Genomic DNA, 15,762 nt, shown 5'->3' on the forward strand with positions numbered 1-15,762 from the left:
CGACGATGCACGTGGACCGTCCGATCGAGTTCTAATCCTGCGTCCCAGATTCAAACATACCGATTCGGGTTTTATGAGCCACTGACAGGTGGAGCCCCCTATCAGGCAGCCCACTCGCGTGAGACCCGCAGCTGGGACGACCCATTTCTCTTTTTCTCTGTGGCCCGTGTAGTTTCCCGCGCAGGCCCATCCATTCAAATTCGAATAATTCAATTTAATTCAAATTCAATACTGGAACCAAGTTCAAATTTAAAATTAGGAAGATTTTCAACACCCGGATTTTTAAGTCCAGATGCCTATTATATCATACATCGCAATCCCAGGAAGATTGTTTTTGCGAGACATAATAGTAAGTAGTTCAGAGTCATCATTTATTACAACACATACTTGTCTTACAACAACGGATCACATGATCCAATATTACACAAATGGATTGTTCAACATCACAAATAAGTAGCGGAAGCGAGGTAGTAGTGGACTATCTATTCCACAGGCAACGCTTGACGTTAGAAGACGATCCTAGTTATCGTAGACGTCCTGTTGTCCGTCATCCTGATACTGTTGCTCCTCTTCAAAGTCTGGCATTTGAATAGCCAGGGCAAAGCCATGAGTACTTTAAAGTACTCACAAACTAATACTAAGGTAAATACATATCTAGTGTAGTAAGGGGTGCTAAGCTCTAGGTTTATTTGCATAAAGCCAAGTTTTAGTTCATCAAACATTTAGTAAAGACTCATCATTTGATAGACTAACTCAAGTGGGAACATTAGTGTCATTCCCACAAATCATTTGTTAACCAAGTCAAAATCACCATTCAATTCATCATTCCTTTTTAAGATCAAAAATTCTGATAATGGAATAGTATGGCCTTTCCAATCGTCCATAACCGTGGACACGGCTATTCGAATAGGTTTAACACTCGCGAGAGGTTGTACTCTTGTGCCACAACTTTTGATTACATCCGTCGAGGATAACCTCGAATCATCGTAACTCAGTACGCGGATCATCAACCTTAACCTTTCACTTATATATACTAGTATAGGCACCTCTCCCCATGAGCTTGGCCTCCCGGTGAAAACCAACTATTAACCCGGGAACTGCACAGGGCTTGGGTCGTACATTCACCTCATATTCACATCATTTCCCATACACGGAGGCAGCCTCGGCGTAACCCCTATGATGCTTGTTTAGAGGGAACCCATACTAAAATACACAAGTTTCTAGTTAAGCCCTACCCATAATCAGGTATTGTGGGGGTACTTGTATAATTGGAAGGGTATCGCATTCAAACCCAATCATCAGTTTTTGGTAAGTTTCACCAAGTCAACCATGTCACCTTCAAATTCACTTTCTTTCAAAGTCATTTCACTTCACCAAGTTCCCATCTAGAGTAGTCAAATTTTATTTGATTAGCACTAGCAACTATTTCATGAGGGGTGCTATTTAGCTTTGATTGGTTCTAAGCTAACCTTAAATCTTGTTCTACTCTATACCAAGTGAATCATAAATCAAAAAGTACTTTAAAGTAAAAACATGGGATAGGTAATACATAAAATTAAAGGGGTGATGGTGCCTTGCTCTTGTAGAGCTTTGCATCATGGTGGTTAGCAAGAGTTTAGCTTGCCTTGGTGGGGATAGGAGTCAAAGTTTTCCTCCTCCTCTTGAGAGTAGCTTCCCTCCTCCAAGTATTCCTCGTTACTAGCGTCTATATACGAATACGAGGTACACAATCACCACACAAATACTTGCATGCTAGACTAAAATACACAAAAAGGGTTCACACAACTAATTCTAACATCACATCAATCATGGCATGGTGGATTACTTGGTTTGTTCTTATTTAAGAGAAAAATAATTTCCTCTCATTATAAGTATTTATTTGATTTGCTATTTAAGTCTTTGGAGAAAATAATTTCCTCTCATTAATCCTATCAAGATTTAATCTCCACAAATAATAATAAGGTATGAAATATAAGTTGACCAAGGTCAACATTTCATATCTATTATGAGGGAGTAATAATTTAAATGAGGTGCTACACATCATACAATTTAAAACTAACATTTAAATGGTTTAAAAATCTCTAAGTAATAACAATCAGAGGTTTATTAGCCTAATGTCATTTCCTCTTGTTGTATTACTTAGGATAAAGATTTAAATGAGAGAGTAGCTCTCATACTATTTATAAGATTCAAATTCCAAAATTTAAATGCACTAGAAATGGCTACATAGCCATTATTTTGATCCAGTACATGATCATGCAAACAACTTGTCTATATTATTGCATAAACAATTAAAGGACATCAATTGTGATTTATGAGAGTTGGAATCAACTCAAAATCAGTTTTGGTTGAATTTTAAATTAAGTTTCAATTTGCAAAAGTCCCTGACTTGTTATTTTTAGCACTTTAATTCTACCACGAATTTGGAGATGGGACCAGTGGCATTGGCTAGATAATTTCCTTAGCTTTCCAAAGATATAAAGTTGGACAAATTTGGTGGAGTAGTTTGAAAGGTATTCAATTTGGAAGTGGACACCAGTATTGAATTTGAACTGAAACTATTTAAACGAAATTTGAATTCTTGGGCTGCGCGGGAAATGGAAACGGGCCGAAATGATTTTAAATCGCGACGCATGGCCCAGCAACACAGCCCGTGTGAGTGGGCCGCCTGACGAGGTGGGGGCCACCCGTCAGTGGCTCGTAACAGAGCGAAACGGTATGCTTGTTATCAACCGTCGGATTAGAACGAGATCGAGTGGTCGAGGATCATCGTCGTCTCCGACGAGATCCCGACGGAGTGACGGCGAGCCTAGGGGGTCGGAGGACCTACCGGAGTTCCCGCGGGGTTCTGCTAGGTGCGAGGCGACGTTGTCGACGGTGCTGAAGCTCCTGGTAGCAGTGGCGAGGCGCGGGGAAGCGTCAATCGTCGGCGGTGATCTGCGGGCAACGGCGGACTTCGTCTTGCAATTGGTGGTGCTCCGGCGAGGTGGTGTCAAATTGACTGGTGGAGAAGAAGCAAGGATGGGAGGAGAACGAGTTGGTGTGAAGAGATGGTGCTCGGGACGTCTCTATTTATAGCGGGGGTGGTGGCCGGCGGGTGCTGTGAAGGGGCGTCCATGGCGCGGCGTCTACGGTGCTCGAAGGGGCAAGGCGAGGACGGCTATGTGTAGGCGTCGTCCTGGCGATGCTCAAGGTGCAGCGAGCGCAGAGAAAAGAGGATGGGATCGATCGGGCGCGTGCTCATCATGCCACGGTACCCGCGGTACTTCTCCGGCGAGAACGACGGTGACAAGGCGGCCGCAGGCATTCGAGGGTGTCTACGCGGTAGAGGGTGGCGAGGAGATGCTCGACGCAGGCGTAGCCTTTGCAGGGGAGGGCGAGGGTGCTCGAGCGCGCGACGTACTGGTGCGTCCAGAGCGCGCTCACCGCGTCGGCTGGCATGCACTGGCATGGTTTTGGACGCGCGCGTTCTGGCCAATGCCGTGCCTTGGCGAGCTCGAGCCGTGCACTGGCATGTTCATGGTGATGAGTAGATGCTCTGGGACATGGTGGTGCTGAGAGAGGGAGGCCAGAGAGTGGGTGACCAAAGGTGGCCGGCATGGTACATGGCATGGGCTTTTCTCTCCTTTTCTTCACTTTAATCAACCAGGGCAAGGACGAGTCTTGATGCAGGGGTTGCAGGAGAGTCTAATGATCACAAGTTAAAAGCTGGTTTAGGCAAGAAACCAGTGTGTAATAGCAAGTAACACAAATCTGGAAAGTTGCCTGCAAGGTGTTCGGAGAAATGGCCGCAAGAACATTTTGAAAGAATTTTGGAAAACTTTTTGGTGAGTCTCAAACATATAATTAATGTGAGAGATTGGTGGTGGTGGTATTCAATTTGGAGCTATTTTGCAAAAATTTCAAAATGGGGTCATCTTCACTTTGATTCAAAGTCACCACATGTCAAATCTCTACTGGTCAACCTGGTCAAAGTTAGCCATGGTGGTCAACATCAAAGTTGTTGACTTTGACATGGTCTTGTATGAGGTGTCAATGGTTGACCAAGTTTAGTTTAAGAAAGAATAAAACCAGAGGGGTAAAGTGAGGAACATGTTAAAAAGTGCACATATGACCATGATCATATGTGAGATGATTTTGAGAAATATTTTGATTTGATTCTGGTTTCTTTGATGCATTTGGGTTTGTTTAAGTTATATAAGTATTTTAGAAACCAAAGATCAAGCAATGGTGGCCTTTGGTGATGATTTGCATAATTGGCCCTATGTGTATGTGAGGGTATTTGGCCCAATTTTGTATTTCTTTTATTTTTCTCCAAAAGAGGTGTTATGATCATGAATTAGGGTTTAAGGGCAAGTGATCAACATATCAACACTCATCATGGCAAATGCACAAAAGAAAATCACATATATGCATGAAACTATATGTGACACTATATGCATAGAAAAAGTTTTTGTTTGTTGCAAATTTTGAGTAATTGAAATCACTCTCTTTGTTTATTATTGTTGAAACTTGGGATGTTACAAAGATCCACTGAGCCAAATTTTATGAAATTGGTATTGTTGGAAAGCTTATGAAATGCTCTAACCAACTACACTGATCTCAACCTATATCTATTGTAGAATTAATGTAGCAAAAAGAACAAGCCAGTACCTTTTTCAAATTCAAACTTTTATTAAAAATCAACCATAAGTGATTTTGAGTTGATTCCAACTCTCATAAGTCACATTTCACATACTATACATGAATATGTAAAAACATAACATATTTGTTTGGATGATCATGGGCTAGAGCAAAATAATGGTTATATGGCCATTTCTAGTCCATTTAAAATTACTCAAAGTTATTTCTTAAATAGTATGAGAGGTTCCCTCTCCTTTAAATCATGATCCTAAGTAATTCAATAGGAGGTAATGACCTTGGTCTATAGCACCTCATAGTTGATTACTTAGTGATGTTAAATTGTGCTTAGTAGTGTTTAAATTGCATGAGGTTTAGTACCTCATTTAAATCCTTTTTCTCAAATGATAAAGGTGAAGTGTTGACCTTGGTCAACATATTTCCACACTAATTATTTGAGGAAATTAAATCTTAATAAGATTCAATGAGAGGAAATTATTTCTCTTACAAGTTTCCTTAAACACAAAGCCAACCCCCTTGGGATGAATGTGGTGATGATATGATGGCTTGTGTGAACCATTTGTGTGTTAAGTCTAGTACTTAAGCTTTGTGTGGTGATTGTATACCTCGTATCCATTTATAGACGCTAGTACTGAGGATTGCCAGGAGGAGGAGGTATTCTACCAGGAAGAAGAAGAAAGCTTTGATCACTGTACCAATCAAGGCAAGCTATACTCTTGCAAGTTACCCGAGTGCAAGCTCAACTTGAGCAAGGCACTCATACCATACTACTTTGTGTTTACTTTCCAAGTCCCAGTTTTTACCTTACAAAGCTTTTGTTTTGATTATCAATGTTTACTTTTATAGTTAACTTGAGTATAGATGTGAAGTAGTACAAGAAGATCAAAGCTAGCCTAGAGAGCTACAAGCTAGTTAGCACCCCTCATGACTAGTTGCTAGTGCTAAAACTAAAAGTGACTACTCTAGCTGGGAACATGTGAATCTTTTGAATTTGAAAACCCTGGAATGATGAGTCATTCTATTGAAAGATTTTGAAGGTGAATGTGACTTGAATGACATGGTGATTTTGACAAAAACTGATGATTGGGTTCGGATGCGATACCATTCCAATTCTTGAGTACCCCCACAATACCTGATTATGGGTAAGGCTTTAGCTGGAAATTTATGTGTCTTAGTATGGGTTCCCTCTGAACAAGCGTCATAGAGGTTATGCCAAGGATGCCTCCGTTGAAAGTGAAATGACGTGAAAAGAGTTGAATGTTCTACCCAAGCCCTGTGCAGTTCCCAGGATAGAAGTTGGTTATCACTGGGAGGCCAAACGCATGGGGGAGGTGCATATATTAGGATATGTAAGTGAAAGGTTAATGGTTGATGATCCACATACTGAGTTATGACTATTCAGGGCTATCCCTGATGGATGTAATCAAATGTTGTGGCACAAGTGTGCAACCTCTGCAGAGTGTAAACCTATTCGAATAGCCGTGTCCGCGGTTATGGACGGTTGGATGGCCATACTGTACCGTTGTTAGATGATTTCTAAAAATGAATGGTGAATTGAAAGGTGAATTTTACTTGATCACAACAGAGTTGTGGGAATGACTCTAATGTTCCCACTTGAGTTAAGTTAGGCAATTGAAGAGTCTTTCTTTACTAAATGCTTATGAAATAAAACTGGCTTTATGCAAATGAACCTAGAGCTTAGAACCCTCTCACTAAAACTGTTAGTACTTACTCTAGTATTAGTTTGCGAGTACTTTAAAGTACTCACGGCTGTGTCCCTGGCTATTCAAATGGCCAGACTATGAAGAAGAGCAGCAGTATTAGGAGGACGGACAGCAGGACGTCTATGGCAACTAGGATCGTCTCCTGACGTCAAGCGTTGCATGTGGAATAGATGGACTTTACTACGTACTCTCGCTATTGTGTTATGTATTGATCCTTAGATCAGGAGTTGTAATGAGTCTGGATCATGTGATCCTTTTTGATGTAAGACTATTATGGTTGTGTAATGAATGATGTGTTGTGATATGAACTTATTATGTCTCGCCAAAAAAATCTTCCTGGGATTGCGATGTATGGCATAATAGGCAACTGGACATAAAAATCCGGGTGTTGACAAGTTGGCATCAGAGCCATTGTTTGACCTTAGGAGACCCTAGTTAGAATGGACGTCCTTACTTTCAAAAACAAAGGAAGTGAATACTTATGAAAACTTATTCACCCTATTACCCTTGAGACTTTGTCTAAGCCATTGTTTGACCTTTGGACACACTTGCTCACTTCTCTAACTCACTCATCCAATTCACTTACAGATGGAGGAGCTCAACAATACCAAGTTTTACCAGCTGGGCAATGGAGGAAGCCTGATCTTCGAAAGGTATCTGGAGGCTTTGTCTAAGCATCTTGGACGCCCGCACGCGGAGTTCTTTCGAACTCAAGTCAACGACCAGCCTGGAGGAGAACTACAGTGGATTGTAGTTGCAGATCTGAGGGGCAAGATGGAACCCCCTACGTCCGAGAGGATTCACTTTTCCATCCGGGAGAGCAACTGGCTAGATGGGTTAGCCCGAGCACTGCAGGAAGCACTTGCCCGTCTATGTGGGCAGAATGTGATCGAGATCCAAGGAACTCGCTTCGCTCACTTTGCAAGGCATGACTCCATTGGAGGACCCATGGACCTGCAGTCCCACCCCGAGCTGAAGCATCACGTGGAGCACCTGGACATTATGCTGCACGAGACCCGCAAGGAGCTGGACAACTCCCACGTCTACGCCAACCAGACTCACCTCCACCTGTCGCAGCAGACCGAGGCCATCAAGATGCTTGCCAAGGATCGCAAGACACTCCGCCAGCAGCGAGCCAAGAAGAACTCCACCATCGCTCGCCTCCGCGCGAAGATAGCATCCTTGGAGGAGACAGTTCAGGCCTAGGAAACTCAGTTGAGGGAACTAGAGGAAGAAGGTGAAAACATTCAGGGAGGAGCAGCCTACCTGAGTGATGATGATGACTTCGAAGAAGATGAGAACACTGATGTGGAAGACTATGAGTTCATGGAGGCCGGAGAAGATGACTATATCCCGATAGATGTAGATGATGAGTAGTTTCACTTGTTCACTTGCGTAGGTGTGAGTTTGTATCAGGATCCCTTGTATCGTAGCATGGAGAAATGGTTCTTAAAACCATTAATGTGTTAGCTTGTAATGTGTGTTGTTTGAAATGAATGAAAGTGTTGTTTGTTTTCAACATGACAAGTACTCAAGTTTTAAACTTCTAAACTTACCCCAAAACAAGCCATAGCAAATTCCACCTTATCTCATGATCTATCTCAATGTTCAGATGCCCCCTCCAACCCGCAGCACCAATCAGGATGCAATGATGCAAATGTTACAAATGATGATGGCAGATAGAGAAGCTGAAAGAGTTGAAAGACAAGCCAATCTTGCTGCACTGCAACAGCTAGCTCAGAACAATCAAGGCCATGGGAACCACGATCATCCTGGATCCAAATTGAAGAACTTTCCACTACTAGGAAAAGGCTTATAGCCGCACTTCTTACCACCGGCGATTACGGTTTAAAGATGCCGGCGGTAAGGTCTTCCAGGGTCGCCTCACCTTACCGCCGGCGGTTTGGTCTAGGAGATGCCAGGGGTAATCTAATTACCGCCGGCGAAATCAATTCGCATGTGCCGGGGGTAAAGTTGAGCCAAGAGCACCAAGACAGGCCGAAATTACCGCCAGCATTTTCAGTTTAAACTCGCCGGGGGTATTAGATTTACCGCCGGCATTTTAAATTTATACTTGCCGGGGGTAATGTGAACTCGTGTGGGCCACCTGGGCCGAATTTACCGCCGGCATCCCCGAATCGTTTTCGCCAGCGGTAGTGAAAATAGCCCAGCGGTATTTGGCCCTATACCAACCCACACGACCACCCAGCCCTTATCCTCTCACGCCCTCTCTCCTCTTCCCTAGTCCCCATCTCCATCGCCGCCGACGCCGACTCTCCATATCTCTCGCACCGGCCACCCCCGTCCGCCCACCACGCCGGTGCAACCTAGCACCACCACTCACCGACGCTGCTCCTCCACCGTTCCCCTGGTCAAATCCCCACGGTGGCCATGGAATTGTTGCGGCTGTGAGGGAGGGGGAGCGAGCAGCGCCGGCGGCGACAATGGAGGATGTGGCGGTGCAGGAAGCTAGGTGCCACCCGACTCCACCTCCGCCTCGACATCGGAGACCGCCCCGAGGCGGCGCTGCTTGGCGGAGATCTGGAGCTCCTCGATCCGGTGGAGGATGCAGACGGGTCCCCGTCCCCGTCCTCGGCGGCGTAGCGGTGGCGCGCGGAGGCATCCTGGGCGTTCCAGCACTACCTATACCGGGCGGCGCCGCACACGGCGGGGCGGTGGGCGGGCACGCTGCTGGCCGCGGCCATCTCTGCGCTGCGGGTCTACTATGTGCAGGGCTTCTACGTCGTCTCATACGGGCTCGGCATCTACCTCATCAACCTCCTCATCGGCTTCCTCTCCCCCATGGTCGACCGGAGCTAGAGGCGCTCGATGCCGCCGGGCCCGCGCTGCCCACCCGCGGCAACGATGAGTTCAAGCCTTTCATCCGCCGCCTCCCCGAGTTCAAGTTCTGGTACGGCTCCCCGTCTCTCATTACTACGCTCTTCCCTAGTCCCCCGCTCCCGTTCGATTACAGGGAGTTTATTCGAGATCACGCTCTTCTAGCGCCGGATTTGATTGGAAACCCAAACAGCCTACTACTAAGACGATCTAGCCATAGGATTTAGTTAAAAAGATTGTCTGCTTAGTAGTAAATTCCTATATTTGTTTGTTGAAAAATAATCATGTAGTTAGTTGGATCAATATGAGGATGCAACGGTGTCATGGTAATGCACATCATTGGCCTAATTGCACAGTGGACCTCTTGCATTTTTTTTCAGCTGTCACATGTTTGGCTGCTCCTTGCTGAATCTGCTATATCTGACCTAACTTGAGGCACAACAATACAAGTTGGCTCTTGTTTTTTAAGTTAGCTGCCTTTGTTAGTATGCTCAAGTTTCAGGCTGAAAGTTATTAAGTTGATTTTCCTGTTAGTCAAGCTTTTTCTCTTTTAGTTTGTGCTTGAAATTGTAGGTGGTTGGATGCTATAGTTTACTGAGTCTCCTTATACTAGTGATGTGTGTTGAATTCAGATGGCTGGACATTTATATGATTGATGATATCCTTATGCTAACTAGTACTAGAGATGATTTTCACAATTTAGACTAGGCATGATTTAAATATGTTCTCGTAGTTTCGTGTCAAGGTACTTTCCATCAAGACCCTGAATGTAATCCTTGTTAGGACAAAATTATCTTTGTGCGTTTGCAACTTTATGGGTGTGTGTAAAGCTTCTGCAGGCTAGATAGTTCCACATTTGTTGTTGTTCCAGTTATAATAGACAATAATTTCTCAATACATGCGAATGAAATCTGAATCAGACCAGCTCTTGGGTCTGATAACTTGATCAAATTGCCACGTGGATAAGGAACCTTCGAGGAGTAGCTTCAGGTTATTGCCGGGACACAATCAGAAATACACAAGAAGCTGGTATAGTTACCTGCTTTTACTTCTTGGTTTCTGCCCAAGAAGCTGCTGAGTAAGAAACGATGGTAGCATATTCATTGTTAGTCTTGCAGCTTAGAGTGTTTGATAACTGGTTTTATTCAGTTGTGGGTGGGCTTCCGTCTTCACATGAGCTGATTTAGCTAAGCCTATTATTTGAACATTGACTCCTGTAGCGATTGTCCTGTAGCGATACTGAACATAACCTTCCATTCATAGTTTCTGTTGTGATTTGCTTTTATTAATTTTGTAAAAGCAACTAGTTGATCAGAATTCATTTGCTGCTGATATCTGATTCTGCACATGTGTGCTTCATGCTCACTAGTTGTATGATTTTCCGCTTTCTCGTTGTTGCATGATATATTTGTCTACTCACACCATCACTTGATTATATCCTTGTAATTAAAGTCCCCATTCCATTCTTGCATTATTTCAGTCACTGATAATTGAAATGAAATTGCCCATTTCATACTGCTCATGTTTTTCTCATTAACACTAGTTCTAACTTATGGATTTCTTTCATGTGATTTTTTTCTTCGGTTGAACTAAACAAACAATAATGATACTTCCATGTGTAGGGAGCTCGGCTTCGGAGTCCGAGCACGCAGGAGGAGGAGCTGGCCGGCGGCGTTTCAGCGAGTAGGCTGGCCAACGTCGATTGAGCGAGTAGGCTGGCCGGCAGCCAGCGGAGGAGCGAGAAGCCTGGTGGGCAGCTAGAAGCTAGCTAGCCGCTGGACGGAGATTTTGTATTCACATGTGCAAGCCACCCTAATAAGCTGAGATTGCCGGGGAAAACGGGGAGAACTTGTATCTATTTGTGTAAGATTTGCTAGTTGGAGACTTTCTATATCTGTTGTGTTATTGATGCATGCACGTTATGAACATTTGGATACTTTCTATATCTGTTGTGTTATTGATGTGTATCTTGTTGTTATTCTGGTATTTCCCTCTATATTATGTGTATATAGTATGTATTTTGGTGTATATACAGAATTTGAGATTTTTTTTGGCTCCTGTTATTATTACCCCTGGCGAATTTTTAGTTTTACCACTGGCAAGAACGTAAGTGCCGGTGGTACACACCGTTACCCCCGGCGAATAGGCTAGGTGCCGGCGGTAACAAATACCGCTGGTGAATTGGAGAAGGTGCCGGCGGTAAGTTGGAGTTACCACCAGCGAATCCGAGGACGCCGGCGGTAAGCGCTTACCACCGGCGAGGTTATCACCGGCGAATTCGAAAGTGCCGGCGGTAAGCCTTTTCAGGTCGCCGGCGGTAAGCCTTTTCCTAGTAGTGTTCAGAACACCAACCCTCCTATGTTCAGCAAGACCGAAGAGCCACTTGATGCAGATGACTGGCTCCAGACAATGGAGAATAACTTAGAGGTTGCGGGAGTAGAAGCCGCAGAGAAAGTACTGTTCGCCACCCACTACCTGTCAGGACCTGCTAGAGCCTGGTGGACAAGTGCCCGCGCAATGAATGCGGGACATATGATGACTTGGGAGGATTTCAAACTCAAGTTTAGCAAGTACCATGTGCCCCCGGGCCTAATCAAGAAGATGAGGGATGAGTTCAGGGAACTCAAACAAGGCAGAATGTCCGTGGTGGAATACCGCGACAGATTCCTCACTCTGTCAAGGTATGCCCCGGATGAAACCGACACCAACAAGAAGAAGAAGGAGAGATTCCTGAACGGAATGCACGACGAGATGCGGACTATGCAAGTGAACATCCCGTTCGCAGACCTAGAAGCCCTTGTGGACTCTACCATCCAAATAGAAGGGAAACTGCATCAGGCAAATGAGAACCGCAAGCGCCGCATGATGAACCAGAGTGGGCCCAGCAATACCCCAAGGTATCGCCCCAGCTCAAGTGGAGGATTCACCCCAAGAAACAACAAGCCCCATGTGCTGCTGTCACGTCCGAGCTTTCCCAATCGGAGTGGAGGACACCCAAGGCCAGGAGGCCACAACAATAACAACAACCACAACAACAACAATCACTTCAACCGTGCCCCGATGAGAGCCCCCGGCAACCACAACAACAACAACACCACTCCAAGGACTGGGAGCAACGCTGTCCCCGTCGCCCCTAAGGACAAGTCAACTGTGACTTGTTATGAATGTGGAATAGTGGGTCACTACTCCAATGAGTGCCCCAAGAAGCTTGCCAAGACCACCCCCAATACCGCTGCACCTGCTCAGCAGCAACGCCGTGTCTCAGCCGGAAGGAAGTTCACCCCAGGCAACCCGAACAACCGTAGCGGCCGCCTCTTCCACATGAATGCTGAAGAAGCCCAGGAAGCACCAGATGTCGTGCCGGGTATGTTTTCTGTTAACTCAGTACCTACAAGAGTGTTGTTTGATTCTGGAGCATCGCATTCGTTTGTTACAGAAGATTTTGCATGCACTAGTAAGATTCAACCAATCAGTTTGAAACATGTTATGATAGTTCAAATACCTGTTTCAACTACAAAAGCTAGAAAAATTTGCAAAGATGTCCCATCAGAATACATGATATAGATTTTTATGCAAATTTGATTGTTCTGGGAACAAAAGGTTTGGAAGTAGTACTGGGTATGGATTGGATGTCGAAACATCATGGATTGATTGACTGTGCCAAGAAGGCCATCACCATGACTAGTAGCACAGGAGTATTAGTACAACACGTGTCTGAAAGGCTGCCCAGAAAGTTCACCTGCAACCAGAGTTTAGCCAAGCCAACCTTGGATCAGATCAGGGTAGTCTGTAGATACCCCGATGTGTTTCCTGATGATCTACCCGGTATGCCCCCAGATCAGGATATCGAGTTTATCATTGAATTAATTCCTAGAACAGGACCCATAGCTCAGAGACCCTATAGTATGAACCCAGCAGAGTTAGTGGAACTGAAGAAACAACTGGATGACATGATGTACAAATGTCTGATTCGACCAAGTGCATCGCCTTGGAGATCACCAGTTTTATTTTTGGATAAGAAGGACGGTGCCACTCGTTTATGTACGGATTACCGTAAGTTGAACGATGTCACCATCAAGAACAAATACCCCCTGCCAAAGATAGAAGACCTGTTTGACCAGCTGACCGGTGCCAGAGTGTTCTCTAAGATTGATCTTAGGACTGGTTACCATCAACTGAAGATTCGTGCAACGGATATCCCCAAGACTGCCATCACCACCATATATGGATTGTATGAGTACAATATCATGTCATTTGGATTGACCAATGCCCCCGCTTATTTCATGAATCTCATGAATAAGATCTTTATGAACTTTTTGGATAAGTTTGTCGTTGTCTTGATCGACGACATCCTAATCTACTCCAAATCAGAAGAAGAGCATGAGCAACATTTGTAAGTTATCCTGGAAACCCTTAGGAAGCATCAGTTGTATGCCAAGTTCAGCAAATGTGAGTTTTGGTTAAAGGAAGTAGGATTCCTGGGACACATCTTTTCTGCAGGAGGAATTGTCGTAGATCCCGCAAAGATCAAGACCGTCGAGGAATGGAAAGCCCAAACCACCCACACTGAAGTCCCCGCATTTCTTGGATTAGCGGGATATTACCGCAGGTTTGTTGAAGGATTTTCCAGCATAGCAAGACCAATGACTCAACTGTTGAAGAAGGACAAGAAGTTTGAATGGACTGACAAATGTGAAGAGAGTTTCCAGAAACTCAAGAGCAGATTAACCATAGCCCCAATATTGATCATGACCGATATCACCAAGCCATTTGACGTCTATTGTGACGCATCCAAGATTGGTCTTGGATGTGTGTTGATGCAAGAAGGCAAGGTGATATCATACATGTCAAGGCAACTGAAGCAACATGAGTAGAACTGTCCAACCCATGACTTGGAGTTAGCAGCAGTAGTCTTAGCCTTGAAAGTATGGTGTCATTACCTCATGGGTAATCGATGTGAGATCTATTCGGATCACAAGAACTTGAAGTATATTTTCACCCAGAAGGAGCTGAATATGAGGCAGAGAAGATGGATTGAGTTGATCAAGGATTATGACATGGAAATTAACTACCACCCCGGCAAGGCCAATGTGGTAGCGGGTGCCCTGAGTAGACAACCGAGTCAGTTGAACACCATGATCGCAGAAGAACAGCCTAGTTTGTATCAAGAGTTTGAACAATTTAGACTAGAGCTAGTTAGTGAAGGATTCCTAGCAAGCATTGAGCTCCAGCCCACTTTGATGAATCAGATCAAGGAAGCTCGGAAGGGAAATGCCAACATTGATGGAATCAAGATTCAAATAGTTGCAGGAAAGGAACCTGGATTTACCGAAGATGAAGAAGGAGTTCTTTGGTACAAAGGACGCCTATGTATGCCGGCAGATTCAGAGTTGAAACAAGTCATTCTGAAGGAAGCCCATGATACCCTGTATTCCATTCACCCCGGAGGGACCAAGATGTACCAATACTTGAAGGAACAATTTTGGTGGCATGGAATGAAGAGAGAAATTGGAAGTTACATCGCTAAGTGTGATATCTGTCAACGAGTCAAAGCAAAACATCAGCGACCCGCAAGATTACTGCAGCCATTACACATCCCTGAATGGAAATGGGATTTTGTAGGAATGGACTTCATCACTGGATTGCCCAAGTCAAGTAGAGGAAATGATTCTATTTGGGTAGTGGTCGATAGATTAACCAAGGTTGCCCATTTCATACCAGTCAAGACCACATATCAAGGCCGTAAGTTAGCAGAGTTATACATCTCCAGAATAGTGAGCCTGCATGGAACACCAAAGTCAATTGTATCAGATAGAGGATCTCAATTCACCTCAAGATTTCGGCAGAAGGTACACGAAGGACTCGGAACCCATCTGAATTTCAGTACAGCTTATCACCCGCAGACTGACGGACAGACCGAAAGAGTCAACCAGATACTTGAAGATATGTTGAGAGCCTGCATGCTAGAATATGGATCTAAATGGGAAGACTGTCTGCCTTATGCAGAATTCTCATACAACAACAGCTATCAAGCCATCTTGCAAATGGCCCACTTTGAAGCCATGTAAGAAAGGAAGTGTCGTACCCCTCTGAACTGGTCGGAAGTCGGAGATAGTCAAATCTTTGGACCAGATATTCTCCGAGAAGCTGAAGAGAAGGTTCACAAGATCCGTGAATACCTCAAGACTGCCCAGTCGAGATAGAAGAGTTATGCCGACAAGAGACGCCGAGAAATGACTTTCAATATCGGAGACTTTGTGTATCTCAAAGTATCACCCCTCAAAGGAATGCAGAGATTCCAACTCAGAGTAAAGCTTGCCCCTAGATATGTCGGACCCTTCAAAGTTCTGAGTCGCCGAGGAGAAGTATCATATCAGCTTGAACTACCGGAGGAAATGTCCGCTGTGCATAATGTGTTCCACATATCATTACTTCGGAAGTGTTTAGAAGTTCTGGAGAAGACGGAGGTGTTCAAAAACATCGATCAACGATCGGTGTCGAGGGTGCTCCTCGGAAATGCCCTCCGATAGGGGCTTAGGGTTGATGGAATCCTGCAAGC

At 44.6% G+C, this 15,762-nt stretch overlaps 1 pseudogene; it reads left to right on the forward strand.

Moving 5' to 3' along the window:
- The first annotated feature begins 8,816 nt into the window (after positions 1-8,816).
- LOC124672484 lies at positions 8,817-9,430 on the forward strand (annotated as a pseudogene).
- Positions 9,431-15,762: the final 6,332 nt, after the last annotated feature.

This window comes from Lolium rigidum, chromosome 7, assembly GCF_022539505.1.
Source record: "Lolium rigidum isolate FL_2022 chromosome 7, APGP_CSIRO_Lrig_0.1, whole genome shotgun sequence".
Classification (NCBI taxonomy): Eukaryota; Viridiplantae; Streptophyta; class Magnoliopsida; order Poales; family Poaceae; genus Lolium; species Lolium rigidum.